The 12979-nt window shown below is 36.0% G+C and overlaps 1 protein-coding gene across 2 annotated transcripts in view; it reads right to left on the bottom strand.

The window, feature by feature from the left end:
* The window catches only part of TNPO3 (transportin 3), a 73486-nt gene that overhangs the window by 52490 nt on the left and 8017 nt on the right, over nucleotides 1-12979 (bottom strand). Inside the window, exon 1 of one of the 2 annotated variants that reach the window (XM_019751540.2) lies at nucleotides 9719-9836. The exons of the other annotated variant lie outside the window; for it this stretch is intronic. The gene's annotated coding sequence lies outside the window, so the exon portion shown is untranslated. Of the gene's footprint in view, nucleotides 1-9718; nucleotides 9837-12979 lie in introns of those variants that run through there. 2 annotated transcript variants of the gene reach the window in all.

Below are 12979 nucleotides of genomic sequence, written 5' to 3'. Positions count from 1 at the left end.
AAGATAGCTAGAACACAAGGCTACAGATTCCAGAGACACGGAATGGAAGAGTCCATCCCAATATCTGGCTCCACTTTTCCTCTCATGGCATTTGCCTATTTGAAAATGGAAGACAAAAGGCTAAGAAGCTGAAGAGCTATGGGCAGCCTCATTGGACTGAGGAGATGAAAACAAATTCAGAGCTTGCCAAGGAGAGTGAACACCCCAGACTTTCAGATGTGACCTACTGAAAGAAACAGGAAATATATCTCAAAGACTGAACCGTCTCCAGGAGAGACCAGGTTAGGCCATAAAACAAGTCTTAATAAATGTAAAAAGACTGAAACCATAGAAAGTATCTTTTCTAATCACAATGAAATGAAACTAGAAATTAATAGCGGAAGGAAAACTGGAAAATTCACAAATATATTCTTAAATAACCAATGGGTTAAAAAAGGGAAATTAGAAAATGAAAATGGAAACAATATACCAAAACTTATGAGATACAGTAAAAACTTATAAAAATTTATACCTATATACACTTACATTAATAAAAAACTTCTCAAATCAACAACCTAACTTTAACTTAAGGATCGAGAAAAAGAACAAACTAAACCCAAAGCTAACATAAAAAAGGAAACAATAAAGATTAGATAAAAGATATAGAAAATAGAAAAACCAAGATTTCATTCTTCAAAAAGATCAATGAAATTGACAAGCTTTTCGCTAGATTAACTAAAAAAAGAGAAATGAAATGACAGAACATTTTTACCAATTTTACAGAAATAAAAGATTGTAAGAAATACTATGAATAACTACACCAACAAGTGGATAATCTAGAAGTAGACAAATTCCTAGAAACAGACAACATACCAAGTCTGAATCAAGAAGAAATAGAAAATCTGAATAGACTACACTACTATTAAAGAGACTGAATCAGTAATCAAAAACCTCCCAACAAAGAAAAGCCCAGGACCAGATGGCTTTACTAGTGAATTCTACCAAACAATTAAAGAAGACTTAACACCAATCCTTCTCAAACTCTTCCAAAAAAACGGAAGAGGAGGGAACATTTCCTAATTCATTCTATAAGGCCAGCATTACTCAGATACTAAGACCAGACAAAGATACCACAAGAAAACTATAGACCAACATCCCTTATGAATACTGATGCAAAAAGAAAAGAAAAAAAACGAAACTCAACAAAATACTAGCAAACTGAATTCAGTAGTATATTAAAGGATTACACACCACGACCAAACAGAATTTATTCATGGAATACAAAGATGGTTAAACATATGAAAATCAAACAGTGTAATACACATTAACAGAATGAAGGAAAACAAACAAACATTTCAATTGATACAGAAAAGGCATTTGATAAAGTTTAATACCCCTTCATGATAAAGACCCTCAACAAACTAGGAAAAGAAGGAAACTATTCTAACCTAACAGACCATACAGTCATGCACCACATAATGATGTTTCAACAATGGACTGCATACACACAGTGCTCCCATGAGATTATAACAGAGCTGGAAAATTCCTCTGAGTCGTCGCTGTCATAACATTGTAGCAGAATGCACTACTCACATATTTGTGGTGATGCTGTGATAAACACACCTACTGCACTGCCAGTCATGTAAAAGTCTAGCACATACAGTTAGGTACAGTACACAGTACTTAGTAATGATAATAAACAACTGCTACTAGTTTATGTATTTATTAAACTATCATTATTTTAGAGTGTACTCCTTCAACTGACCTAAAAAAAAGTTTGCTGTAAAACCGTATGTTATGTAGGCAGCACCCTTATACACGGTCGGACAATTAAGTTCGCGAACTCCTACTAGAAAAAGTGCTACATACCTCATTGCTGAATATCACTATGGTCACCTTCGAAGTACTCCCCTTGGGAAGCTACGCACCGACGCCAGCGCCTAGTCCACCCTTCAAAGCAATTTGGGAACTCTTTTTCTGGAGTGGCCATCAGGGCTGTCATCGTATTACTCTTGATGTCCTGAATGTCATCAAAATGTCTTCCTTTTAATATTTCCTTTATCTTCGGGTAAAGAAAGAAGTCATTGGGGGGCCAAGTCAGGTGAGTAGGGAGGGTGTTCCAATACAGTTATTTGTTTACTGGCTAAAAACTCCCTCACAGACAGTGCCCTGTGAGCTGGTGCATTGTCGTGATAGAAGAGCCATGAATTGTTGGCGAAAAGTTCAGGTCGTCTAACTTTTTCATGCAGCCTTTTCAGCACTTCCAAATAGTAAACTTGGTTAACTGTCCAGTTGGTACAAATTCATAATGAATAATCCCTCTGATATCAAAAAAGGTCAGCAACATCGATGCAACAAGTTCACGAACTTAATTGTCTAACCGCGCACATCTTGTGTTTACCATCTCTTGATCACATCGTTTTTCTTGTGCTTGACTTAACCTCATATTGTTTTACAAATTCGGTGCAGCCTACATGTACAGTATTTATAAAGTCTATAGTAGGATATAGTAATGTCCTAGACCTTCATATTCACTCACCACTCACTCACTGACTCACCCACAGCAACTTCCAGTCCTGCAAGCTCCATTCAAGGTAAGTGCCCTACAATGGGTATACCATTTTTTTTATCTTTTAAATCGTATTTTTACTGTACTTTTCTAATGCTTATTTTTCTTTATTTTTGTTAAAACACAACTGGCATACAATATTATATTAGTTTTAGGTGTACAACACAGTGACATTTTCTATGTTTGGATATGTTTATATACACAAATACTTACCATGTGTTACAACTCCCTATAGTATTCAGCACTGTACCATGCTGTACAAGTTTGTAGCCTAGGAGAAACAGGCTATGCCACATAGCCTAGGTGTGCAGTAGGCTACACCACCTAGGTTTATGAGTATACTGTCATGTTCGCACAACAACAAAATCACCTCATGACGAATTTCTCAGAACATACCTTGTTATTGACACATGACTGTATATGAAAACTCACAATGCCATCATATCCAATGGTCAAACACTGACAGCTTTTCAAAACTCTAATATTACGAACAAAACAAGGATGCCCAATTTTGCCCCTTCTATTCAACATAGTATTGGAAGTTCTAGTCACACCAATTAGGCAAGAAAAATAAAAGGCATCCAAATTGGAAGGAAGGGGTAAAATGATGCCCACTCACATATAACATGATCTTTTATGTAGGAAACTCTAAAGATACCCCAAAAACCTGTTAGAACGAATAATGAATTCAGCAAAGTTCTAAAATACAAAATCAACACCCAAAAATCAATTGTTTTTATACATTAATAATGAACAATCTGGAAAGGAAATTAAGAAAACAACTGCATTTATAATAGCATCGAAAAGAACATAATACTCAGGAACAAAATAAGAAAGCAAAAAAACTTGTACTACATTGAAAACTACATAATACTGCTGAAAGACATTAAAGAAGACACCAATAAATGGAAAGACACCCTGTGTTTACAGACTGGAAAACTTACTACTGTCAATACTACCAAAAGTAATCTACAAATTCAGTGAAATCCCTATCAAAATCCTAACGATGGTTTTTGCAGAAATAGAAAAATCCATCAGAAAATCCATATGGAATCTCAAGGAACCCCAAATAGCTAAAACAATCTTGAAAAAGAACAAAGTTGGAGGTCTCACATTCCCAAGTTCAAAAGCATTACAAAACTACAGTAGTCAAAACAATATGGCACTAGGATAAAGACAGATATAGAGATCAATGGAACAAAATAGAGTCTCGCAAATATAGTCAAATGATCTTCGACAAAGGTATCAAAATTACATGATGGGAAAAAGAGCATCTCTTCAATAAATAGTGTTGTGAAAACTGCATAGCTGTGGCAAAAGAAAGAAGTTAGACCCATATACAAAAATTAACTCAAAATGGATTAAAGACCTAAATGTAAGACTTACAAGTGTAACTCCCAGAAGAAAACATAAAAGAAGGAAACGTTAAATTTGATGATGATTTCATAGATATGACATCAAAAACAGAGGAAACAAAAGCAGTAATAGACAAATGGGACAACATCAAACTTTAAAATTCTATGTGGCAAAGGAAACAATCAACAAAAGGGAAAGCAGCCTACAGAATGGCAGAAAATATTTGAAAACCCTATTTGATAAGGGGTTAATACACAAAATATACAAAGAATTCCTACAACTCAACAACAAAAAACCAAATCACCAAGTTTTAAAACAGGCAAGACTTGGAAAGACATTTCTCTAAAGATGATATAAAAATGGCCAATAGGCATATGAAAATATGCTCAACACATCACTAGTAATCAGGGAAATGTAAATCAAAACCACAATTAGGTATCACTTAACACCTGTTATGATGGCCACTATCAAAAAAACAGAAAGTAAGTATTGGTGAGGATGAGAAGATACTGGAACCCTTGTGCACTGTTGGTGGGGATATAAAACAGTGCAGCCAGTATAGAAAACAGTATGGATGTTCCTCAAAAAAATTAAAAACAGAATTACATGATCCAGCAACTACACTTCTGGGTATACAACCAAAATAACTGAAAACAGGATCTTGAGAAGATATTTGCACATCCATGTCCATCACAGCGTTATTCACAATAACCAGAAGTTGAAAGCAACTCCCATGCTGTTTTCATTGATAGATGAATGGATAAACAAAATGTGGGTATATACATACAATGGATAATTATTCAGTTTTAAAAAGTACGTAAGTACCATTACATGATGCTACAACATGGCTAAACCTTGAGAACATTATGCTAAGTGAAATAAGCCAGATACAAAAGGACAAATATTATATGATTCCATTAATATGAGTTACCCAGAGCAGTCAAATTCATAGAAACAAAGTTAGAATTTGGTTGCCAGGGGTTGAAGGGATGGGATAATGGGGAAAGTTACTGTTTAATGGGTACAGAGTTTTCAGATGGAGAAGACGAAAAAGTTCTGGAAATGATCTGTGGTGATAGTGGTAAAGCAATGTGAATGTACTTAATGCCACTGAACTGTACACTTTACAATGGTAAACTTTGTTACGTATATTTTGCCACATGCACACAAAAAATAATAATACAGGAACACAGTTTAGAATCTGTTCAACCCCTTCTTAGATTAAAGGGATCTGGTCATATCATAAAGACCTGCCTGAAGCAAAAGAAATCATCGCAGGAAAAAAAACATCATTTATAATCCCTTCAACTTTCCATAAATAGTATACCCAGTATTATCAAACAAAAGCAAGGCTACATAATAATAAAACGGGGGGGGGGGGGGGGGCGTGGCAATAAAAAATAAACTATCTAGATAACGAAATTATCAGATGAGGACTAAAAAAACTGTGATGTCTTAACCAAAGTGATAAAATATAACATCACCAATAATGGGACACATTTTATGTGACTTCCTGATGTGATTCACTGAAAACCACAAATTATCATCCCTGTAGTATTCTTCCAAAAAATGTTTAACGTGAATGCAATCCTAAGAAAATCAGACAAATCCAAATAGTGGGGCATATTAAAAGCAAAGACAAAATGGGCCTGGATTTGCTTTTTTTAATGTCACTATCATAAAAGAAAAAAAATACCCAGGAACTAGAGAGATATAACAACCACAAGCAATGCATTAGCCTTGATTGAGTCTTGGATTAGACAAAATAAAATTTGTTAAAAGCTAGAAATCTGTAACTGAAACAATTGGGAAATCTGAATATAGACTGTGTATTAGATAGCACCATTATATCAATACTCAATTTTTTGAGAGTGACAATGGTTTTAGTTTAGTTTAGAAAATGTCCTTATTCTTACCAGATATGTATTAACTTAGGGATACGGCATTATGAGGGCTGCAATTTAATTCCAAAAGGTTAAAACAAATACACTCGGAGAGCAAACAGAAACAGAAAGAGACAAAAAGAAAGCAAATAGGGCACTGTTAAATTAAGGAAAAGGGTGTATCGGTGTTCACTGTAAAATTCTTTCAAGTTATGAATTTTTAAAAATCAATAGCTGGAAAAATTAACTGATTAATATATTCAGTGAATTAGGAGACAAATTGGAGGCTTTCCATGAAGAAATGGAATCTATAAAAAAGAATCAAATGAAATCTAGAACTGGAAAATACAGCAGCTTAAATTAAGAACCAAATGGAAGAGTTACACAGCAAATCAGACAACTGAAGAAAAGATTACTACAACAGAAAATAACAAAGCCAAAAAAGATAAAGATGAGAAGAATCTAAGTGACATGTGGGATATAGTGAAAAAGTCTAACATACATATAACTGAAATCCTGGGATTTCAGAAAAAAATGGGCTGAAGCACTATTTAAAGATAATGGCTGATAAATTTCCAAATTGATAAAAGATACCAAGCCACAGATTTACGAAGCTCTACAAACCCTAAGGACAGAAAAATCAGACCCAGGCACATCATAATAACACTACTGAAAAACCAAAGACAAAGAAGAAAATCTTAAAGGCCAGAGGGAAAAAAGATGTGTTATCCTTAAAGGAACATAGTAAGACCGATAGCTAAATTGTCGACAGAAACAATGGGAACTAAGCATCTTCAAAGTACTGAAAGAAAATAAATGCCAATTGGTTATTTTATACCCAGCAAAAAATCCTCCCAAAATGCAACAAAAGTAAGACACTTTAAGAATAAAATAAAAATAAAATAATAAAATAAAGTAAAATAGGAAAGAGTTCACTAACAATAGATCCACAAAGAAAAAAATAATAAAGGATGTTCTTTATAAAGAAAGAAAATAATTCTGGATGGAAACATGAAAAATCAAGAAGAAATGAAGAGTAATGGAAAGGCTAAGTATGTAGGTAAATCTCTTATGAACACTGACTATATAAAACAATATCTTGGGCCGGCCAAGTGACTCAGGAGGTTGGAGCTCCATGCTACTAACACCAAAGGCTGCCGGTTCAACTCCTCGATTGCCACAAGGGATGGTGGGCTCTGCCCCCTGCAACTAAGATTGAACACGGCACCTTGAGATGAGCTGCGCTGAGCTCCTGGATGGTTCAGTTGGTTGGAGTGCGTCCTCTCAACCACAAAGTTGCCGGTTCGACTCCTGCAAGAGATGGTGGGCTGCGTCTCCTGCAATTAACAACGGCAACTGGACCTGGAGCTGAGCTTCACCCTCCACAACTACGATTGAAAAGACAACAACCTGACTTGGAAAAAAGCCTGGAAGTACACACTGTTCCCCAATAAAGTCCTGTTCCCCTTCCCCAATAAAATCTTAAATAAATAAATAAATAAATAAATAAATAAATAAATAAAACAATATCTTGTGGGGTTTAAAATATATGAATAAAAATGCCTGAGAGGAGTACTATATCCACCCAAAATGTAGAAAGTTGGAACACTGCTTTCTTCAAGTTAACAAACATAAGCAAATATATTGCTTTCCACTTAACAATAAACAAAAGCAAATGAACTAAAAAATAACTTTTCTTAAATGCATCAGAAAGCAGAGGTTCCAGGGCAACCAAGTGGACTGAAATCGAAAAACTATCCAAGGCCAAGAGGCAATCACTGGCTCACCCGTGGCAGAACAAAGGAGGAAAAGATGCAGGGCACCAAACAACTAGGTAATAACAATTCAGCTAAAATTATGAACAAACTGAGAAAGGCTGAGTGTGGGCTAGCACAAGAGGACTTCACAATTACCTCCAGGCTCTTCTCCATAGACCTCAACCACATCTCGAGGGAAACGTTGTGGATGGGGCAGCAGACCAGAGAAAACCTCCTTTGGTGGCACAGTCCTGGAGGAGAGTTGTAGCCTCAACTACAGAAAAGGCGCACAGGTCTGACTGGACCCTTCACCCCTACTGAACGAAAGCCTTAAGCTGTGTGGCAGGAGCAGTAAGTCATGTCTCCCCAGGGCACAGGCTAAGACCCACTGCTGCTGTAGTAAGCGTAAAAGAAAAGAACACCTTCCCTTACAGAATAGGGCAGAAAACAGTCTTGAACTCATGATACTAGACCAATGCCACCAGAGGTCTCCTACCACTGAGGGAAGGGTCAAAAAATGCGTCCTGCACAGGACCCTCCGGATGTAAGGCAGAACATGAATGTCACGGAGGACAGGATCACTGAGAAAGCCCCCCACTGAGAACAGTAGACAGTGGAACTGCTCAAGACTATGGTAGATCAGTGCAACACAGAGCATCCCGGTTTCCCACAACCCCATACATACAAACAAACAAACAAACAAAACACATCACACGCAAACTCCTGAAAGCTCGAGATGAAGAGAAAATACTAGAGGCAGGAATCCTTACCACCAAGGTAGCCTTGACTTTGTAACAGCTCAACTGTAAAACTTTGTATTGTAATTACCTGGGCCTTTGCTCACCTTTTCTAATAGACTATAGACTGTTCAAAAGTAAACCTTAATTATCTCTGCAGCTCAAATCCTTTGGCCATAGAGGCACTTAAATAAAGTATGTATTTTTAAAAATAAAAATAAAAAGTAAAGTATTACCTAACTATTATGTTGTTTTGTATACCTGAAACTAATTAAAAAAAAAAAGTGTACGTTAAGTGACTAAATATGAAGCAAAATGACAAGATATCATCATCTCCTGAGTCTGTAACCCCTCTTTGTTTTCCCAAACAGAAAGCCCATCCTTTCGGTAGGTAGCTCAGATATTTAATGGATTGGGAGTCAGCTGCAAGAACAGAATCCATAATGCTTAGAGACAGAAAGGGCAATAAAGAACAAGCGAATAAGTTCTTTATAGATAAAGAATACAAAGGCCCTGAGAGGACATTTTTCATTCAGAATCCTCGTTTGTAGAACTTCACTTGCCTTGCCCAGATGTAGCGTTGGTTTTGTTTTGCTTTTTAAATATATATTTTTTGGGGGGGAATAAGAAGCAGCTCAATATTTTCCTCACTAAAACCTGAAGATTTAAAAATGTCAGTGAAGGGAAATTAAAATACCCCCAAAATGGGAGTCTTTTTCTGGAATGAGCTTATTTTAAAATATTACCAACGTTTCTGAAAAAAGGAAAAAAGAAAATAGCACTTTGCCCCAGGCAACTAACCCAAGTATAAAACTTGCACTTTCTAATGCCTATTATGTTATTATCAATTTTTTTAAAATTTTATAACTAAATTAAAATATAGATGGCAGCTACATGAGTTTCCTAGGACAATTCTATGAGCAACTGGACTTAGAAAAATTCCCAAATTACTCCTTGTGCAAATGTTTCAAGTAGAACCAAAGTGAAAGAAGAGCTGTCTTCACGCTTCAAGCATCCCTGTTTATCTTGATGCTGCCTCACGCACTGGCCAAATGTGCCTCTCTTTTCAAATATTTGTCTTTTGGAATAAGAACAAAAGATAAGAGTGACGGCTAAAGAAACCGGGCAAACTTGAATATTACGAGCTACTAAGTAAATAGTCAATGAAAAATTACCTGGGATGATACTGCCAGCACTATATATTAAGGAGTCATAATTTATCACTTTAGTTTGAAATCCAGGAGGGTTTTCAATTGTTGACATCCAAAACCAAGTTATCTTGTTGTCATCACTGAATCATAAAGAAAATGCAACCAAATCCTGGTACCCAAGGCTCTACAGTACAGTGCTCACTGTTCTTCCCCTCTGCTAAGCTGCAGAAAGAAGGAAGAGAAGAAGGAAAAGAGAATCTTTAAAAGGAGAGAAGAAAGCACTTACACTTCATAGGACTTTCTAGCCACAGATGCCAGGTGCTACCCACTGAAATCCAGGCTTGGACTAAGCTCCACATTTCTGAAAGGACCATCTCAACCGAAGCCTGGGGCTCAGTCAGCAGGAGGAAGCTGCAGCTCCCACTAACAGCATATTTCAAAGAGGCTGCAACAAGAGAACATTTTCCATTTAAGCATCTAATTCCAATCTCCCATTTCACAAAGCAGTAGCAGAACAGGCCTTTTTATCAATTTTTTCAAAAGATATTTCCATGACTATGTGATGACTATGAAGCAGGCAGGCTATGGCCCAGTAATCCTTTCACTAACATACTCTTAAGTCTTTCATTATACTTCACAGCAGATCCTCAAAATACTTGCCCCTTTTGCCTTTAATGCTGCACTGTTGCTCCAAGACTTGCTTCCACACCAACAGTTCTAAAACTGCCGACTCCACGGAAATCACTGAGCAGGCCCCAAACAATGCAAGCACACCCAGACAGGAGCCCCTAACGATTCATGAGCTGCCAAGAATTAGCAGCGCATTAGGGCTGCTAGTTAATCCTACACAAAAACTCCTCATATTAAGTAGAATTACTTAACATACTTCACTGAGGACAGAAGGGCTTTGGTAAATAAAAAAATGAGGTTCTGGAAATACAAATATTTCAATGAGATTTGAGAAGTAACATAAAAGTGTCAGGTCGCTGTACTTTTTAAAACATTTCAATTAATATATTTATTAAATAAAGACTTACAAAGGTTTATAGTATATTTATAGTATATATAGTATATATAGAAGAACTAGGTCAGAGTACAGCGTGAAAAGAATACCTTAAAAAAAAAAACCACAACTATTAGTAAAACAACACACTTTAGATATATGCCCTGTAAGAATGCGGTAGATCTAGAAAATCAAAATTTCCCAAATCAAGAAAAAAAGCATTTTCGTGACACAGGTAAAGAAAGAACAGATCTAGTTTACCAGAAATAGAGAGTGATTTTTTTTAAAGTCGGTCAACTACCTCAAGTTTTTGTATCTAATCCATTAGAAGAATTTTACAAATTGCTAGATCTGTCACAAGTTACTTACTTTCTCATGGTTTTCTTAGATAGCAGGGAGAAAAAATAGCTTGAGGGGATATTAAGAAACATATAAGCAGTGGGGCTGAAAAGATAACCATCACTACCTACAAACGGTATTTTTCAAAACAACTTGTTTTGCAAGATGGCCTGAAATACAGAAACCATGGTGAAATGAAACTTAGCTAATACCTTCACCACAGCAGTGATGAGTAAACAACCACCTCCAAAAGCAGAATGTAAACAAAACATAATCATAAAGCCGCTAGCAAGCTCTGAGACCCTTGTACGCATAAACTACTTTTCTAGAGGTAAAAAGGCTCATTTATGGAGACAAGTTACATTTTCACAGCCATCGCCATAACAATTGAAAAATCAAAAGGGAGATATTATTTCCCTTGTGAGGCGGAAGAGATTCCTGGCTAAAAATAATTCTGTAAAACATCATAAGCTATTGAAATTCCAGGAGAAATAAATACTCACTTTTCAAGTCAACTTTGGAAGACTACAGTGCCCATATACATTGTTCTATCTTGAGCACAACAAAAGAAATCAAGACCAAATGACAGCACTGCACACTATGGTCTCCTCAGTTTCTGATACAATCCCAGTGTTTCTGGGACAAGAGTTTTCAAATAACCCTATGTCATAATGACCTCGGTCAAATGAATTCTGGCTCAAATCTACAGCCATCAGCCACACGTAATGGTACTGAGAAATCTTGCCAAAATTTTTTCATGACAAGTGCAAAGAATTTCTATCCAAATTTAAAATCCTCAGTCACCTATGTATGTGAATATTAACTTCAAAAATGGCCGTGACAAAAAGACAAATTTGGGTACATAAAATCAACTTGGAACTACTTGACTTGGAGCTGATGGGTCCTGGAAAAACACACTTAAAATAAATAAAAAGTTTAAAATCAATCTGGATTGGGAGTGACTGAAGCATGCATTCCCTGATAATAGCTTCACTGTGGCCCTTTCCAATTATATAGGCAGCCCTGCTTTAAAAGTAGAAAATGCCAAGCTTGAAACCATTTCATTTGAAGCAAATGGGTAGCAAATGTGTGAGGGCTTCCTGAAAGCCAAAAAGATAGAAAATGTATTTCTTTAATTAATCACTGGTCTCTATTCGTGCCTACTTAACGACTCATATGCCAGAGGAATGAGCACATGTATTACCAGCATGTTAACACTGGGCTGAAGATCCAAGTTTTTCAATCTTATAGAGATGGGAGATGTCTAGCTTCAAGTGTTGCAAAAATTACACTGAAGTGTTAGAAAATTCTGAGTGCTTATGCAAAAATGTATAGTTTCAAGTCTAGTTTCAAATACGTATATTCTTCTGCTTTAGGGCTATCTGTTTAATTACTATTATTTCATCATTGAGACAGAAAATATAACGAGGAAACAATGAATACGGAGAAAAACTGAAAAGAATTGTGCTATGGGCTTGAGAAAAAATAAGTAAAAACCATACTGTAAATTCTGTTATAAAATTTGTTATCAAAAGAGAAAAAATATACATTTCATAATATTTTCATTTTAGAAACTCTACCAGAAAGAAATTAAATCAGTACTTTCAAAAGGTTCTGCACACCAAACACTACAAAATTATCCCCTTTAGCAGGACTGTGAACCTTCAAAAGAGAAATATACCTTCTCTCTGGAGCTTTACCTATACAGCAGTAAAACACTCTCTGGTAATATTTCAGTACCAGAGCTAGAAAAATACAGGAGAGGTAATCTGAGCAATCTCAACTTTCTATGAATTAAATTTGTTTTTAAGCTCAACAGAGCTTAAAATTCTGCAAAATCTGGAAAACAGTATGGCAGTTCCTAAAAAAAATAAAAAAACCCCAGAATTACCTTATGATCCAGCAATTCCCCTCTGGGGCAAAAGAATTGAAAGCAGGGACTGAACACATATTTTAACCCCCTTCGTCATAACCGCATTCCTCACTACAAGTGTTCACTGACAGAGGAATGGATCAACAAAATGTGGTACATACATCATTACTCAACCTTAAAAAGGGATGACATTCTGACACACAGATGAGCCCTGAGGATATTATGTTAAGTGAAATAAGCCAGTCACAAAAGGACAAATACTGTATCATTCCATTTATATGAGGTATCTAGTCAAATTCAGAGATACAGAAAGCATAATGGTGGTGGCTAGG

The sequence above is a fragment of the Rhinolophus sinicus genome, linkage group LG11 (assembly GCF_036562045.2).
Source record: "Rhinolophus sinicus isolate RSC01 linkage group LG11, ASM3656204v1, whole genome shotgun sequence".
In the NCBI taxonomy this organism is placed as follows: Eukaryota; Metazoa; Chordata; class Mammalia; order Chiroptera; family Rhinolophidae; genus Rhinolophus; species Rhinolophus sinicus.
Note: the sequence above shows the minus strand (reverse complement) of the source record. Positions and strands in the feature narration are given on the sequence as shown.